General features: G+C 37.1%; 1 protein-coding gene across 3 annotated transcripts in view; it reads left to right on the top strand.

Moving 5' to 3' along the window:
- The first annotated feature begins 313 nt into the window (after positions 1-313).
- The window catches only part of asphd2 (aspartate beta-hydroxylase domain containing 2), a 40,888-nt gene continuing 25,575 nt past the window's right edge, over positions 314-15,626 (top strand). Inside the window, exons 1-2 of one of the 3 annotated variants that reach the window (XM_012957538.3) lie at positions 586-707; positions 5,511-5,646. The gene's annotated coding sequence lies outside the window, so the exon portion shown is untranslated. 3 annotated transcript variants of the gene reach the window in all.

Below are 15,626 nucleotides of genomic sequence, written 5' to 3' on the forward strand. Positions count from 1 at the left end.
ATAGTTACTTGCACACAAAAGTACTGTATAGTATAAGTTACGGACAACACCAGTATAATGAGAGGAAAAAAATCCTCTGCCCTAAGAAATATATTATGATGATGGAATTTTTATTGATTCGCTTAAAGTCGGCATTTCGTGTCATCTTCCTTACTCACACAGATCAATAACTATTGATCCTATATCCATGTTTAGAGTTATGTCTATGTAGTCTGCAAAAACTTACCTAAACTTCAGCTAGGTGGCGCTGTGGATGGAGGTCTTTAAGAACTCCCAGTGCCAGCTCACCGCCACATTGTTCAATTACCAGAGCTAGGAATTATGGGTATTGTAGTTTTCTTTCTTCTTGTCCTTGCATATGTTACGCGAGTATAGACGTCTGGCTGATTCTAATTAGCGCTAATGTCAATCTCGTTACCTCAACTCGCCAGTACAGACAGATTTATGCGACTGAATTCAATACAGGAGAAGAAAACAGAAACTGCTAAGAATTTTGAAACTACATTTCCCAGCTTTCCTTGCAGGTCGGAGCCAAGGCTGGATGGAAAGGCTCTGTGTGAGCCGGAGATAATGCAGCAGGTTGGTTAGGGGATTTTTACTGCAATATACGTACGTATTTAAATGAGTGTGTTGAAAAGCGAATGACAGGGTGAGACATGCCAAGAGTGAGAAGATCTGCTCAGCAGCACAGAGCATTCTGATAGAAGGTATAGTAACTGCCAGCCTTATAGGGGAAATAAAATGCATGTTATTTGCAATGCTGTCACTGGGAAATCTTAATTTACTGCTTCTGTGGATCTGAGATGCTGAACTGTCCCCATATCATTCTAGGTGTATGGATTGCATGGTGGGCCTTTGCAGACATAGATATTAAGGATAAGGAGACATTAGTTCTTTATTTGTGATAATATAGGGGTGGCCAGTTCAGCCTTTTAGGGTTTGGCAGCATCAGAGCATAGGAAGCTACTGACACCTCTGCATCCTTTCCATAAAAACTAACAATCAGAGGAAGCTATGGGTTAAGCTACACTATAATACTGTATTCTGCTGGGCAATCTGCTCTACATGGGTTAATTTATAAGCACTGCAGTTGGGATTACAGGCATACTTTCTAGGTTACATAATGAAACTATGGCATGGGCTGAATCCGCATGTAGAATTTGCTTATGGTATGCTGATCTTGCTGGTACTATCAGACATGCAGTTTGCCACTGAATAGTAGTTTTTGGTGGGTGGGTGATTAAGTGTAATACATATGCTAAACAGGTAGAGCAATTGCAGCAGTCCTTTAGCCGTAAGCTCTTTGCAGAGGGTTTAAGTCAGCCTGGTCTTCTTCAATAGTCCTTATATGTAAGGGATCGGATTGTTTTGGGCCCTCTGGATATTAAATATTTCCCTTCCCTGCCCACAAACACACACATATAATCCGATATATTTCCGATAATATATGGCAAGAAGGCAGATTTTAAGGAAAATGCATGCCTTCCGTATGTGTGATAATTGCAACATCACAGATGTAATGACTCTCTCAGGAATAGCAGCTATGAACACTTATATAGTAATGCAGCATGGGCCTTTTACACAGGCAATCTAGTTGATGGTTATTACCCAGTGGGGTAATTTAAGGAGAAAGGGTTGTGCCAAACCATATGTTTATTTGTCAGTTGATATATACAGATGTGAATGTTACATCCAGTAAACTGTATTTTTCCCTGCAAAATATATATTTAGGTATAACCTGTGCAGTGAAAGAAGGCCCCTACCAAGCAAATGTTTATAATGTTTTATGGTATTTAGGCCTCTGTTAAATATAAGTATGGCCTATGAAGTTTCACTTGGCTATATTCCTTAGCCTTTTTTTTATTTTAATTTGCCTATCGTGGAGAAATGAAGCACTTCAACCTGTCTTTTCAATTTCTTCATATTTCATACTCCCCTTCTAAACTTTATGTTTTGCTATTTTCATTTGCAGATACTTTTTATGCCATCTTGTGAGCTGTTATTTTACTGTTTGGCAAAGACTGCATAGTTTTTTTTGTTTGCACAAATAGTGTTGTACAAGCAATCTGTACTTTACACAAATGTTAATTTAAAGGGAATGTTTACTGTTATTTAACTTTCAGAATGTTATACATGTTATACATAGACCTCTAACCATCTTTTCAATAATGATTTTTTAATCATTAGCCTTCTTTGTCTGCCTTTCACTGATAATGCTAATAGATTGCGAAGGTCACTGACCCCAAAAACAGATTGACAAGGATTGACAAGATAGACAAAGGTTCAGTGTTAAATGTTATTTCAGACCTGGAATTAGAAATGTTTAAAAAAAAAAAAACACAAAAAAAAACTAATTGCAAATTGTATTAAAATACTTCAGTTTCCATCATACAAACTAAAAGTTAATTTAATGGCGATGTACCCCTTTTAAAACATTTGGAGGCCTTATTTGCTTAAATCATTTTTCTCACCCTTTTTGCTTTAGTTTAGCAAGGTCACTCTCTAGTGTTGTAAGAACAAAAGAAACCATATAGTGGTTCACTGATCTTACCTTAAGCTGATAACTGATGCCCTAAAATATGATTTCCGGTAGTAGTACATGGTTTGATGCCTGCTGTTGTACAGGAAGTCAGTAGATACTGTAATATAGCTGTCAGCAAAACAGACCTCTTTATGTCACAAGAGTATAGGTCAACGGACATATAAATCAGTTTTCATATACAGCGTATTTTTTTTAGATGTTTGTCTTTTTCAACAAAAATGTAACCGTGTAACTTATTTAAAGGTAGATTTGGATATCAGTTTTCTAGATGTTGCATGCTTGTTTTTGATTATATTATTTATATCAGGGCAAATGCTTACATTTCTAATGTAAGACCACTGTGATACAGCAGAATTTCACTCTCCTGCTGGAACAAACAATTTTGCAAATGTATGAAAACTGCATGCTAAAAAGTAAATACAGGTGTGGGACCTGTTATCCAGAATGCTCGGGACCTGGAGTTTTTCGGATAAGGGATCTTTCCGTAATTTGGATCTACATAACTTAAGTCTGCTAAAAAATCATTTAAATATTAAATAAATCCAATAGAAGTTTTTTGCTTCCAATAATGATTAATTATATCTTAGTTGGATCAAGTGTAAGGTTCTGTTTTATTATTAACAGAGAAAAAGGAAGTCTTTTTTAAAAATTAGAATTATTTGCTTATAATGGAGTCTATGGGAGAAGGCCTTTCCGTAATTCGGAACTTTCTGGATAATGGGTTTCCAGATAAGGGATCCCATATTTGTAGTCACAAAATACCAGTACACCTAGCAAAAACATATATTATAGCTACTTTTTTGATTTGCTTGTTCAATATATAATTTAGGTTCCCAAAAGATATTACTGTACATAGTTAATCTCAATTAAGAGAAGACATTGTTTAGCCTTGGCACCATGTTTATATTTTAAAAGGTTTGTGATCTTTCATGTCTACCCAGAAATCACTCAAGTTGAAGCCATAGGATGACATGGTAGTTGATTATTGCTGTCATTACTGAGTTCTGTGTCTTATGTGACTTTTTAATTCTAACCACAATTTTGTATATGCAATATCATCCTTTTATTATATTATTTCATGTTATCATCATTGTTATTTATCATTACTAACTGTACGTATCACTATAAACACAGCATTTCTTTTAGGTACAGTAAGGTCTGGACATTATGACCAATGGATAGAATGACTGCTGTTGACTCATGTCTACAGGGTGAACCTTGGGCCATTACAACTTATGTCTAGGTTTATTGAAATGCACTCCATCAGCCTATCTTAGTGCAGCTTCTCTACCTGAATGTTTGGTCTTGGATTGACTTATGGATGGGGCAGTGCAAAATTTTGGAGACTACCAACGTCATAATCAAATCAACTTTTTGGCTCTGGCTTATGTCTTTACTTTCATGTCTGGTGTTTAAGTGCAAGGAGATAAAGTAACTTAGTCAATGTGTCTAAAGGTTATCAGCAGGAATTGAATTTAGGATTTAGTAAGACCACTGAGATAACTCAGTCATGCCTTCTCATTTATAGCCTCTTAAATTTACTGTTTTGATGTTTTTTGAGGACCTTTGTCAAGTCCTAACTTTTGATGCTGCCCTGGATTACCAAGCAAGAACTGGAAGTAAAGATATATTTTTATTTAGAAGTATAGAACTCCTTATACGCAGCCCAGTGTCTGCTTTAGCTTTTGCCCTCTATTGAAGAATTTGTACAACTTTACAGAGTGATGAGTGTCCTAGTAAGGTTACATGTGCAGTTAGAAAAGTTATACATAGGCTGCCCAAACATTTGGTGAGGTTACAAGATGAAGGATGATTGAGATCATTGTCTTATTTCATTATCCGCTAGTATCCTTTTTTATTTCCTAACTCCACAACAAACTGAATCTATCTATTAATTTTTAATAAGACCACCTTTTACTAGGTTTAAGTAGGTTGAGAAGCATTGGAGTTTAGCTTTTTAACATAAGCGTGCGAATATGAAAGACTGAGTCAAACAGTGTAATGCTGAAAATAATCTGTTATGATCTGTGTTATATGGTAATGTCGACTAAAAGCAAAGTTGGAGGACTTATCATATTTCACTTGGGCTGGTTTCAAGTGGTAACGTGCCGTAATTCCCTATGTTGCCCAATGAAACAGTCCGGTGCTGTATTCTGGTGCCACTCAGTGTTCCCCACAGCCCGACTCGAGAAATCTGTTTGTTGCACTGTGCCTTTGTAACTGGCCTTTAGTTTTGTGATTGCTTAGTGAATTCTGTAGAAATGTTTGCTACTAATGTTGCTACTAAGCCATGATTGGCATAGAATTTTTTTTTCAATCTAAACACATATCAAACAACACATGAAATGGTTAGGAAGGTCATGGGCATTGCTTAGGCTTTGTGCATGAATACAGATATAAATATAATAGTTTCATTATTCCTTTTCGTGGAACACGATGTGATATGTCTATAGCCTTGAAAACTCAAACTAGAGTGTTGCCTAGACAGCTATAGTGAGGCAAGTATTGAATCTTGTCTGTGTTCTTTGCTTTCTTGCATCTAATCCAGCCAGCACAATCCATATATTGTATACTGTAGAGTTTGTTGCCTGGAAGAGCCCAGTGGTGTATGAGATAGCCTTGCTGCCTTGCAGTGCTGTGTTTTTGAAATGAATTCTGACCAGGGCACTGTTTTTTGTATGATTTTTGTTGGTACTCAAGTTTCCTTTCTAAAAGGAAGTTAATTGTCTTCTGGACAAATTACACCCAAGTGTATACGTGTGTGTTGTGGGGAATGGTGATAAAGGATAATCATAATAGGACAACTAGCCAAGTCAAACATGCCAATTAGTAAGACTTCTCATTAAGTTTAAAGCTTTTACCCTATTTGTTTGTTTTTTTTAATAACCTGGTGAGTTTGAAGCACCTTTGTTGCAAAGAGAACTGTTCTGTATTTAAGTAAAATTAAAACCTTTTTGGTTGATTTCAGCTTACCTCATATCCTGATTGTCCTATACAGCCAAAGAGGTGAAATCATCCGCCAACTGGCTGCAAAGTGCATAAAGTGTATGTATAGTTAATGAAGTGCACAAGAAGTACACATCTGAGCACGGAACTGCACAAATGTAAGACCTAACATACATTACGCATATGCTTAATTGTGCTAATACTGAGTGACCCTTAGCTAATGAGTGCACTTTGATAGCAAGCACCCTTTCCTATGAAATACTGTGTGTGTGTGTGTGTGTGTGTGTGTGTCTCTGATGGATTTTTTCTTTAATGGATTTGAGCATGAGAAATTGAAGAGATTTTTTTAGCTGCTGCTTGTGTAAGCAGGGCATTAAAAATTAAACTTACTTGCACCAACACACATCAACAGCATCAAGATGCTCACATTCAAAGATCATACAGTATATATAACTGGAAATCCAAACAGCACAATTCACCTTTTTGCTGTGTGCTTTGCTGAATCCATAACGACTGCATTGATAAAACTGTGGTATAAACAGTGTGTATAGTGTATAGCCTGTATAGTCCCTCCTTCAACCATCCTTTTTTCCAGAATTGCAGCTTTCAAATTTTCTTCCGAAAACCAATAACTATTACTGTCATATAATTCACTTTGCAAAATGGGCCTGTGGGCGGGCATAAGTTCGTGGTGCTACTTGTGTCTTTGCAAATGAGAAAAATCTTTATAACAATTCTATCTCTCTATGAAATCTACCTCAGAATTAATCAAAATGCCTTTGAACAGCCACTGAATTATTCTCCGTCATCTGTTGGGATTGTATCCTGTAAAGATCAAAGGGCTACAGGCAAGAGTGCATTGTTAGTGGTTGCATGTCTCAGAATATACATAATTAAACCAATTTTAAGATTCAATCACTGGGTGTGCCAAATGTTAGGCACCCGACAGAGATTGTATTCATTAACCTGATACCCCAGGCTGGTGCTTCTGTAAGCAGAAAACTGTCCCACCCTGGGGTTCTCCCAGCAAGTAAGAAAGTGATCCTTTTCTACCTGATTCTTCTCTCTCTTTGCACTTGTGTGAATGGGCAGTAGAGTGAAAAACTTTGGACCTGTTTTTTTTCACTGTAGTGCGCATTCATCAGCCCTAGCAGCTTTTGCAATTGATTTCAATTACAGGTATAGGGCACGTTATCCAGAATGCTCGGGACCAAGGGTATTCTGGATAAGGGGTCTTTCTGTAATTTGGATCTTCATTCCTTAAGTCTATTAAAAAATCAATAAAACATTAATTAAACTGAATAAGATTATTTTGCATCCAGTTAGGATTAATTATATCTTAGTTGGGATCAAATACAAAGCACTGTTTTATTTTTATAGAGAAAAAGGAAATCAATTTTTAAAATCTGAATTATTTGATTAAAATGGAGTTTATGGGAGACAGGCTTTCCGTAATTTGGAGCTTTCTGGATATCGGGTTTCCGGATAAGGGATCCCATACCTGTATTTATTTATTTATGTTTAGCATTTGAATTTTTTTTTATCCACCTTTCAAATAGGGATCACTGATCCCTGCAGCCAAAACTGTTGCTTTATGAGGCTACAGTTTAATTGTTATTGTTACTTTTTATTATTTATCTTCTTATGCAGGCTCTTTCCTATTCATATTGCCATCTCTCATTCAAACCACTGCCTGGTTGCTAGGCTAAAGTAAAACCAAAGTGATTAAACTATAAGTGCCTAGCAAGTTAAAAATTCTGCTGAAATTCTAGGGGAACAAAACCGAAGAGAGGGAAAGCTCTGGAATCAATAAGCTAACCCTGCCTTTAGCCTTCAGAGAATTAGCCTAGCCTTTCTGCAGTGAACATAAAGTCAGCCTCTCATATCGCATTCCTGTATCAAAAAATAAATAAATAAAATTGGTGCAGATTACCATGTTTGACATTGGGTTATTTTGTCATTAGGCCTTAGCCTTTAGCCACCAAGATCCACCTCAATCTCTTTGCAGAAAGGGTGGAACATGCGGTATAGTCCCTGTTGTATGTATGTATTGTATAAAAACAAGCGTACTTAGTGAGTTTAAGATTTGTAAGTGCATTATTATCAATGCTGTTTTCTATACAATGTCACTAGACTTCTCAGGCATACTAAAACCACAGGGACTTTTATCATATGGGATAACCTTTATTTTTGAAATGAAGAATTTTCAAAGCATTCATACATTTGTCTATTCTGCAGTCAAGTCGGTGTGTAAAAATGCTACTAATCTTTACTGGGGTTTGTTTGCATGTTGGTATTATGGCTCTTGTGGTACTCCTGGGAAAAAGAGAAAACCCAATGAAACGTCTGCTAAGGAGGTTGGAGGGCTGCTACATGCTCCAGCATTAAATATTTGTAGTCACAGCAGCTGGTCCTGAGTGGGTGTATTAGGAAAACAGCCTTTCTAGTTACAATCATATTTTGTCAATTCTAGCATCTGAGATCAAGCAAAACTCGAGATGACATTAAGAAATTATCTGCAAAGCAGACTCTATTAGATTTTGGTTGCATAACAATATGTTTAATGAAAGCGCTTTCTTTCCCTCCTAATCCTCAAGGACCTATCCAATTAAATTATATAATGGTATTTCTCAGCTAAACAATTTATTTTTAACAGATTTACACTGTTCAGCTTTTTTATGGAGAGGGAGACACCAGCTTGTATATTAACTTGTATACCTCAAGAAAAATCATTGTGGGATCATGAAAATGGGCTAATCTCCCATACAATATCATGTTTTGAACTATGCAGTTTGAACCAATTATGAAATCTTTCATAATTTTATAAGTTTAAGGGTTTTTTTAAAAGGACAAGGCAACCGTCTTTTTTAACTATTTCTAATCTGTTTGATCTTCTATTCCCTAATTAATAAGTTATTTACACAATAAAATACATACTTTATGTCTGTTCGGTCTTGAAGTATTACGCCCGCCGGCTGACTTTGCAGCTGCCATATTGCCTTCCATTAAAGGGAAACTATATCCCCAGAAAGAATTCTTAACTAACATAAAGTTTATATTATGTTAAGTGACCTGTTAAAGACTCTTGCCAAACTGAAATATATGTTGGTGAATATTATCCTTTCCCTTGATCCACCATTTAGTGATGGGCTATGTGCTCCCTCAAAGATCACATGACCAGAAATAATGCAGCTCTAACGGGAAGAAGTGTGGAAGCAAAAGACAGAACTCTCTCCATTAATTGGCTGATGTAACCTAGCATGTTTGTGTGCCTTGGCTTGTTTGTGTGCACTGAGAATCCTATGATCCCAGAGGGTGGCCCTTAATTCTTAAAATGGCAATTTTCTGTTTAGGATTACCCAATAGCACATACTACTAAAAAGTATATTTTTATGAAAATGGTTTGTTTAGATGAAGCAGGGTTTTACATATGCGCGTGTTATGTAATATATTTTTATAGAGACCTACATTATTTGGGGTATAGTTTTCCTTTAGGTATTAGAGATGACCAAGTAGCTCTTTCTGTCTGGTCGTTAAAACTACAGAAGAGAATCTCTTACTGCGTTATAATGCACTGGCATTTGGGGAAGCAGGAAAAGACAGAACTATCACCAATCTGCACTGGGGAAAAGGTTGCAGATCTGTAAAGTTATGTAATCAGAATGGGCACATTGCTATAGCAACCATAGAGAAAGGTTGCTATTGGCTGATGATGTACATTGAGTGGGGATTCTGGAGGTCAATAGTGATGTCCACTTTAATGAACAGGATCTCCAGGTGCTCTTTCATACTTTGCCACACTGATAGGATGTAATGCGTATGAGCACGGTCTTGGTCTTCCTCAGAGACCACTGGAATATGGGAGATTCACAAGGAGAAGTCAGTGCTGTTTAATCAAACCCTATCTGAAGTTATCAATGTAGCTCTTTTATTATAAGACTATGGGGGAGATTTATCAATCCACAAATGCGTCCGAATGCGGTTTTTTCGTAACGGTCGTTATTTTTGCGACAACTTAGTCGCCGTCGTGACTTTTTCATATCTTTCGCAAATTTTTCGCCACCGTCGCGACTTTTTTGTACTTTGTGATAAAATTTAGCGACAAATTCGTTTTGTCGCGCCGAGTACGAAAGTTTCAGATTCATTCAAGCTTTGGTATCGTGACTTTCCTTGGGCCAGGTTGGAGCTGCAGATTGCCATTCAGTCCTATGGGAGGCTTATAAAATCATGCACAGAAGGTTAAAAGTTGGAAAGGTTTTCCCACCGGTTACGATCGTTCAATATGAAAGATTCGCACAAGATACGAAAAAGTCGCAGCGGTGATGAAAAAGTTGCGATCTTCAGAAATGATCGTATCCAATACAAATTTTTCCCATTCGGGATTCAAATTCGTGTCTTAATAAATCTGCCCTTATATGTTCCCTTGACTTTCCTTGTCCTATAACATAAAAGAATCAACTACTGGTAAAAGATTTTAAACTATTTATTTGGTTGTTAAATATATATATGGTAAATTAATATTGTAAATTAAATCTATACAATGTCCTGAATGTATGCATTACTACTCCTTATACAGGGGTCCGATACCTGTACTTGTACTACCTTTCAGGCCTCCATATAAAAACATTGAAAATTTCCATCAAGTTGAGCACCTGGTTTTTATCCTCTGCTGCAGGGCCTCCAGTGGAACCCATGAAAATGCATTTTAATTAAAAATAATGAAAAACAAAATAGGAATACTTTTAATGTTATTGACAAGTGAAGCTGATTATGAAAAATTAAAATGGCCTGACAGGTGACATTAAACATCAGGCACTTTTCTTAGTAGTAAAGAAGCACTGATGAAGAACCAGCTTTATTTATCTTTGCAAAAGTTGAATGCAAATTCCTGTTTAGGGTCATCTGGTATGACTTGTCTGAAGTTAAGTTGTGGAGTGTTAAGGTAGGTTTTAAAGTGTGTTCAGGTTTTTATAAACTAGGAATAATGAAAAGACCACAAAGAAATGCTGTCTTCATTTGGGACTAAATTATGTATGGTGCATTTCAGTATATGGTAGCATGGGATTGGAAGGAATCTGCCAGGCCTAAAGGGCCAGTAACCGTGTGACATTACTATTTACTTCTGTCATGTACATTTAAGGCTATTTTCTTTTAAGGGCGAATGGGTATTTATTGCAGTTAGGTTACCATCCTGTTTGTTGTTTGTAGCTGCACTTGATCTATTATATTCAATAGAGCCATATATATATACACTAATTATATGCCGGTGAGTCATGATGTCAATAATGTACTCAAAAAACACTGGCCTATCCTACAATTGGATTCTGGCTTACCCTTTACCCAGATGTCTCCTCCAATATGTGCATATCGCCGGGGTCGCTCACTCAGAGACATATTGATGGTGACTGATCTTAAGTCTGAATCAAGTGGAACATGGCTGAAACCCGGCAAAACAGGATGTTTCAGATGTGGTGGGTGTATAACATGTGGATGCTTAATTACGGGCAACAAATTTACTCACCCCCACACCAGGAAAAAGTATTTGATCCGACACAGATTGACTTGTATATCGGACCATGTAATTTATTGTATCATGTGCCCGTGTGGCCTATATTATATAGGTAAATGCGTTACATCTTTCCGGATACGGATGAATAATCATAGGTCCGTGATCCGTGCTGCTTTGGCCTCTGGCGAGTCAGACACTCCTCTAGCGAGACATTTTGTACAACAAAAGCATTCACTGCCCATGTTGAGGGCTATTCTAATTGACCACATTCCTCTCCCGGCACGTGGTGGAGATCGGTCCAAACTACTTCTACAAAGGGAGGCCCGGTGGATCCGGAGATTGGACACTATTGCCCCGCGTGGTCTCAATGAAATGTTCTCACTTTCGTGTTTTCTATGAATTCAGCTGAATGACTCTCGATGGAGTACAATATACTATTTATAGCTAATTTATGATTATCTTTATACTGTTTGTTGCTATTGAGATTTAGTCCTCCTATTTGAGATCCTTGTGTGATATTTGGTATGCTATGGACAGGACTTATGGTTTTAATATTTTTTTAAAGTTTCCCTATATTTATCTGTATTTATGCACTTATTCACTTTATTTATCTGACTCTCTGGAGTGGGCTATGCTGCTAGCAAGCTAGCTCCATTAAGTTTATGATATTTGAATACATATCACTTCTCCTTTTTGGGTGTGATAATTTTTTTGTTTCACTTTTAGTCATACTTAGGTTTAGCTAGCCTCTGTGTTTATTTAGGCCAGCGATATTATGATATGAAAGATTAATTCACATTAGTAATATGATGTACACTTTTAATTGTTTCTATCACCAGAGATTTTAACTTCATGTGACACATATATAAATAAGGCATTTAAATTGATATGACTCACATACACATTGTGATTGAGTATGCAAATTTGTTGGGATTTTTTGATTGGTCGAATTTTGTATTTATGGTTGCACCTCACTTCCCTTCCCCATCCTGATGACGATCCCACGAGGATCGAAACGCGTAGATGCGATGTTCTAAATAAACATAAAGAAAACTTTTTATTCTATCCATGCTGTGAGTGCTTTCTACAAATCTGTTGTTTACCCTTTGGTCAGCACCCGGCGAATGCCTTTGGAGCGGTGAGTGCCGATTCAATTTGGACTAATATATATATATATATATATATATATATATATATATATAATATATATATATATATATATATATTATATTCATAAAAAAGCCCTACCAGTAAACCTTTACAAGTACAGGTGTGCAACCTGTTATCCAAAATGATCAGGACCTGGGGTTTTACGGATAAAGTCTCTTTCCACAATTTTGATCACAGTACTTTAAGCCTAATAAAAAATCATTTCAGCATTAATTAAACCAAACAAGATTGTTTTGCCTCCAATAAGGATTAATATTAGCTTAGTTGGGATCAAGTACAAGGTACTGTTTTGTTACTACAGATAAAAAGGAAATCCTTTTTAAAAATAATAATTATTTGCTTATAACGGAGTCTATGGGAGATGGCCTTCCTATAATTCTGAACTTTTTTTTAAATAAGAGATTTCCAGATAACCAATCCCATACCCATTTTCCATCAAAAATATCATATTGTTTAGAATTGACACTGAAGATTATTTTTTTTTAATGCAGACATGATCTATTTTCTAGAGACTTATAACCAGAAGCTCTAAAATACAGCAGTGCCATTTTCAATTAAATCAAGCACATTTTGACTGATAAATATACATACATACATACATACATACATTCATATCCTTTTTACTGTAATAAAACAGTGGCTATTACTTGACAACATAAATCCTTATTGGTGGCAAAACAAAAAAAGAAACTATATACATATATATAAAAAATATTTTTTTTTAATATTTAAATATTTTTTTTAACCTTATAAAATGATGATCCAGCTAGGGGAAAGACCTTTTATCTGGAAAACCCCAGATGCAATGCATTTCAAACGTGCTATGTTTTCATTGCAGGGGAAGCTTCACGTAAAACACAAGCATAAAGGAACTGTATGACCCCTGGCTGATTACAATTAAAATGTACTTCTTTATACCAAGCACTTCTGCATTCCCACAATGCCCTGCAGTTTCCTATGCCTGGCAGCAACCGTGGCTATAAAATATTTTAATCAGTTTGTAATCAGAGAGATCTGCAGTGCTTTGTTATTAGCCTCAGAAGCAGGCTAATGGTTAAACACTCTCTATTCATGCATTTTTGGTTAGTACAGCTAATTAGGTTCTGGTTTTGTGATGTGTTTCCTATTCTTCCAGGGAGAATTTGATCATCTCCTTGGAGTTTTCACAGAGTTAAGTCATTTTTATTTCTCTGCTGCATTGAGCCGCATTCGAAAGAGACACTGCATACAGGATGGTGTTTGTACTGACCCTGATTCTCCTCCCCCTCTCTCTCTCTCTCTCTCTCTCTCTCTCTTTCTAATTCTGTGCTTGAACTGTGGCAAGATTAGTTTGTATAACATTTTTTGTGTGTGTCATTAGTGGAAACATGATTGTGATCCATTTAGCTGCTGTATATACACATGTTGAAAAGGTGCTCTCAGTTCTAACAGAAAGTACGTTTTGGTGCAGTTGTTTTTCTCTGTGAAATATCACTGATGGGGCTGAAATAAATGACTCTGTTCCATCATGAGCTGGAAAGATGTCTGGTAAGACAAAATTACATTAGTATGGATCAGAGTATAGTAACGGCTTTTCTCATATTATCAAGTGATCTTGTGTTTGTTAAGGTCGTTACATGAGATGCACTCAGTCAGAAATTTGATAACTATAACTGAAAAAGCAGCAGCATTCAGATGCATTTATTAATGTATCAAATTATTGAATGTAGTCACTTTGTGGCGGTTATATATAACTTAAAATGTGCTCACCTCAGATCTCATCAGACCCTGTGATCAGTGTAATGCTATTTTGGCTACCAATTGTGCCATGATGGCTTACCATAACCCATCATGGGTTACATGCCACATCCCTAACACTCAAAGACAAGCCCTTGTACATATTGGAGGATGGTGTTCACTACATGTTGTGGTTCAGAATCAGATGATGCCATGCCAGTGGCCATATTCTTTTGACTGGGTAAGTTCAGGTGCCACTAAGTCTGACATGCCTCAGTGGAGAGTCAGGCTGCTCACAAAATAGCCGTCACCCTTCTATATCATCCTAGAGAATATTAACTTAGGATCTATGCTTATAACGGTTTAATTCCTTGTTTACAGGGTACCCTGACCTATCGTAGGCTCTTCTGAGACTCTACTGCACTGTGGCTTTCTGTTCACTGGCCAGACTCCAGGGGTTAAAGAGAAGGCAGTTTTCTAGGGTGCACCTTATGCCCTTAAGTCCATGCACTAGATTGTGAAGATGGAGGGGGAATTTTAGTAGTGCGGCAACATCTAAGAAGTCTTAATTGAAAGCGAAAGTAACTGTCTGCCTCACATCTAAGCCTAAGGCTGATGCCACACCATGCGTATGGCATATATTTTCAGCTTGCTGAAAATACGCACCATACGCCCCATTTGCTCCTACCTGTGCCTGCGTCCGAATGAATCGAATACGCTCAGGTGCAGGCACATGTAATTGAAATCCGCATAAAAACTCAAGAGAATGCAAAATCACATGTTTTTATGCGGATTTCGGCTACATGTGCCTGCACCTAAATGAATGTGCTTGCACCGAGCGCATTCCATTCATTCAGGTGCAGGCACAGGTAGGAGCATATGGCGAGTATTTTCAGCAATCTTTTTTCGCCTTGCCAAAAATATACGCCATACACATCGTGTGGCATTAGCCTAAGGCATAGAGGCAGAGCAGGCAGTATATGATTGACAGCTGGGATTTTTAAATGCTTTCATAATGTGATGGATGTAAAAAACGAGTTTGGGTTCCATGTTTGATTTGAAAAGGGCTATTATTATACAGATTTTTATGTTTGGGTGACAGGTCCCCTTCAACTGCACCAGTAAATGATTCAACCCAGGGGTGGCCAGACCTTTCTCATCGGCGATCGACTGATGACCGGGGAATGTGGAAGTGCGGCGTGAATGCGTATGTACGCAACGCAGCACTTCTGCATCCCCGGCTTCATCACGGTCCACCAGAATTCACGGGGCATCCATTGGTGGAACGTGATCAACGTATTGGTCACCCCTGATTTAACCTATAAGCCTCTTGTTCCATGCACACACAGGGGAGCCATATGTATAATCCAAATTATACCTTTTCTTACAATTTATTTATTATGATTAACAGAATTACAAATCAAACATCAGTGAACCATCAATAAGCTGCCTCTGCATTTTGCCATCTACAAATTTATAATAGTTTTTAAAAAGACAAAGAGATAAACATAGAATTTAAGATATCACCTGGAAAATTCTGACAGACCCTGGAATATAGTTCCTGTGACTTGGTCAAGGCTTAAGAGATTCCAAGTGCCTAATTTTTTATTGTACAGGTGGACATATAGGTATGTCCAACCATCCATCTCTATGTAAATTCATCACCATCTCTAGTGGAATTCCTCTATTTTGCCATTTTGTGGTACACAGGACATATACTGAGAATATCTGAATGCCCTGTGG

The sequence above is a fragment of the Xenopus tropicalis genome, chromosome 1 (assembly GCF_000004195.4).
Source record: "Xenopus tropicalis strain Nigerian chromosome 1, UCB_Xtro_10.0, whole genome shotgun sequence".
Classification (NCBI taxonomy): Eukaryota; Metazoa; Chordata; class Amphibia; order Anura; family Pipidae; genus Xenopus; species Xenopus tropicalis.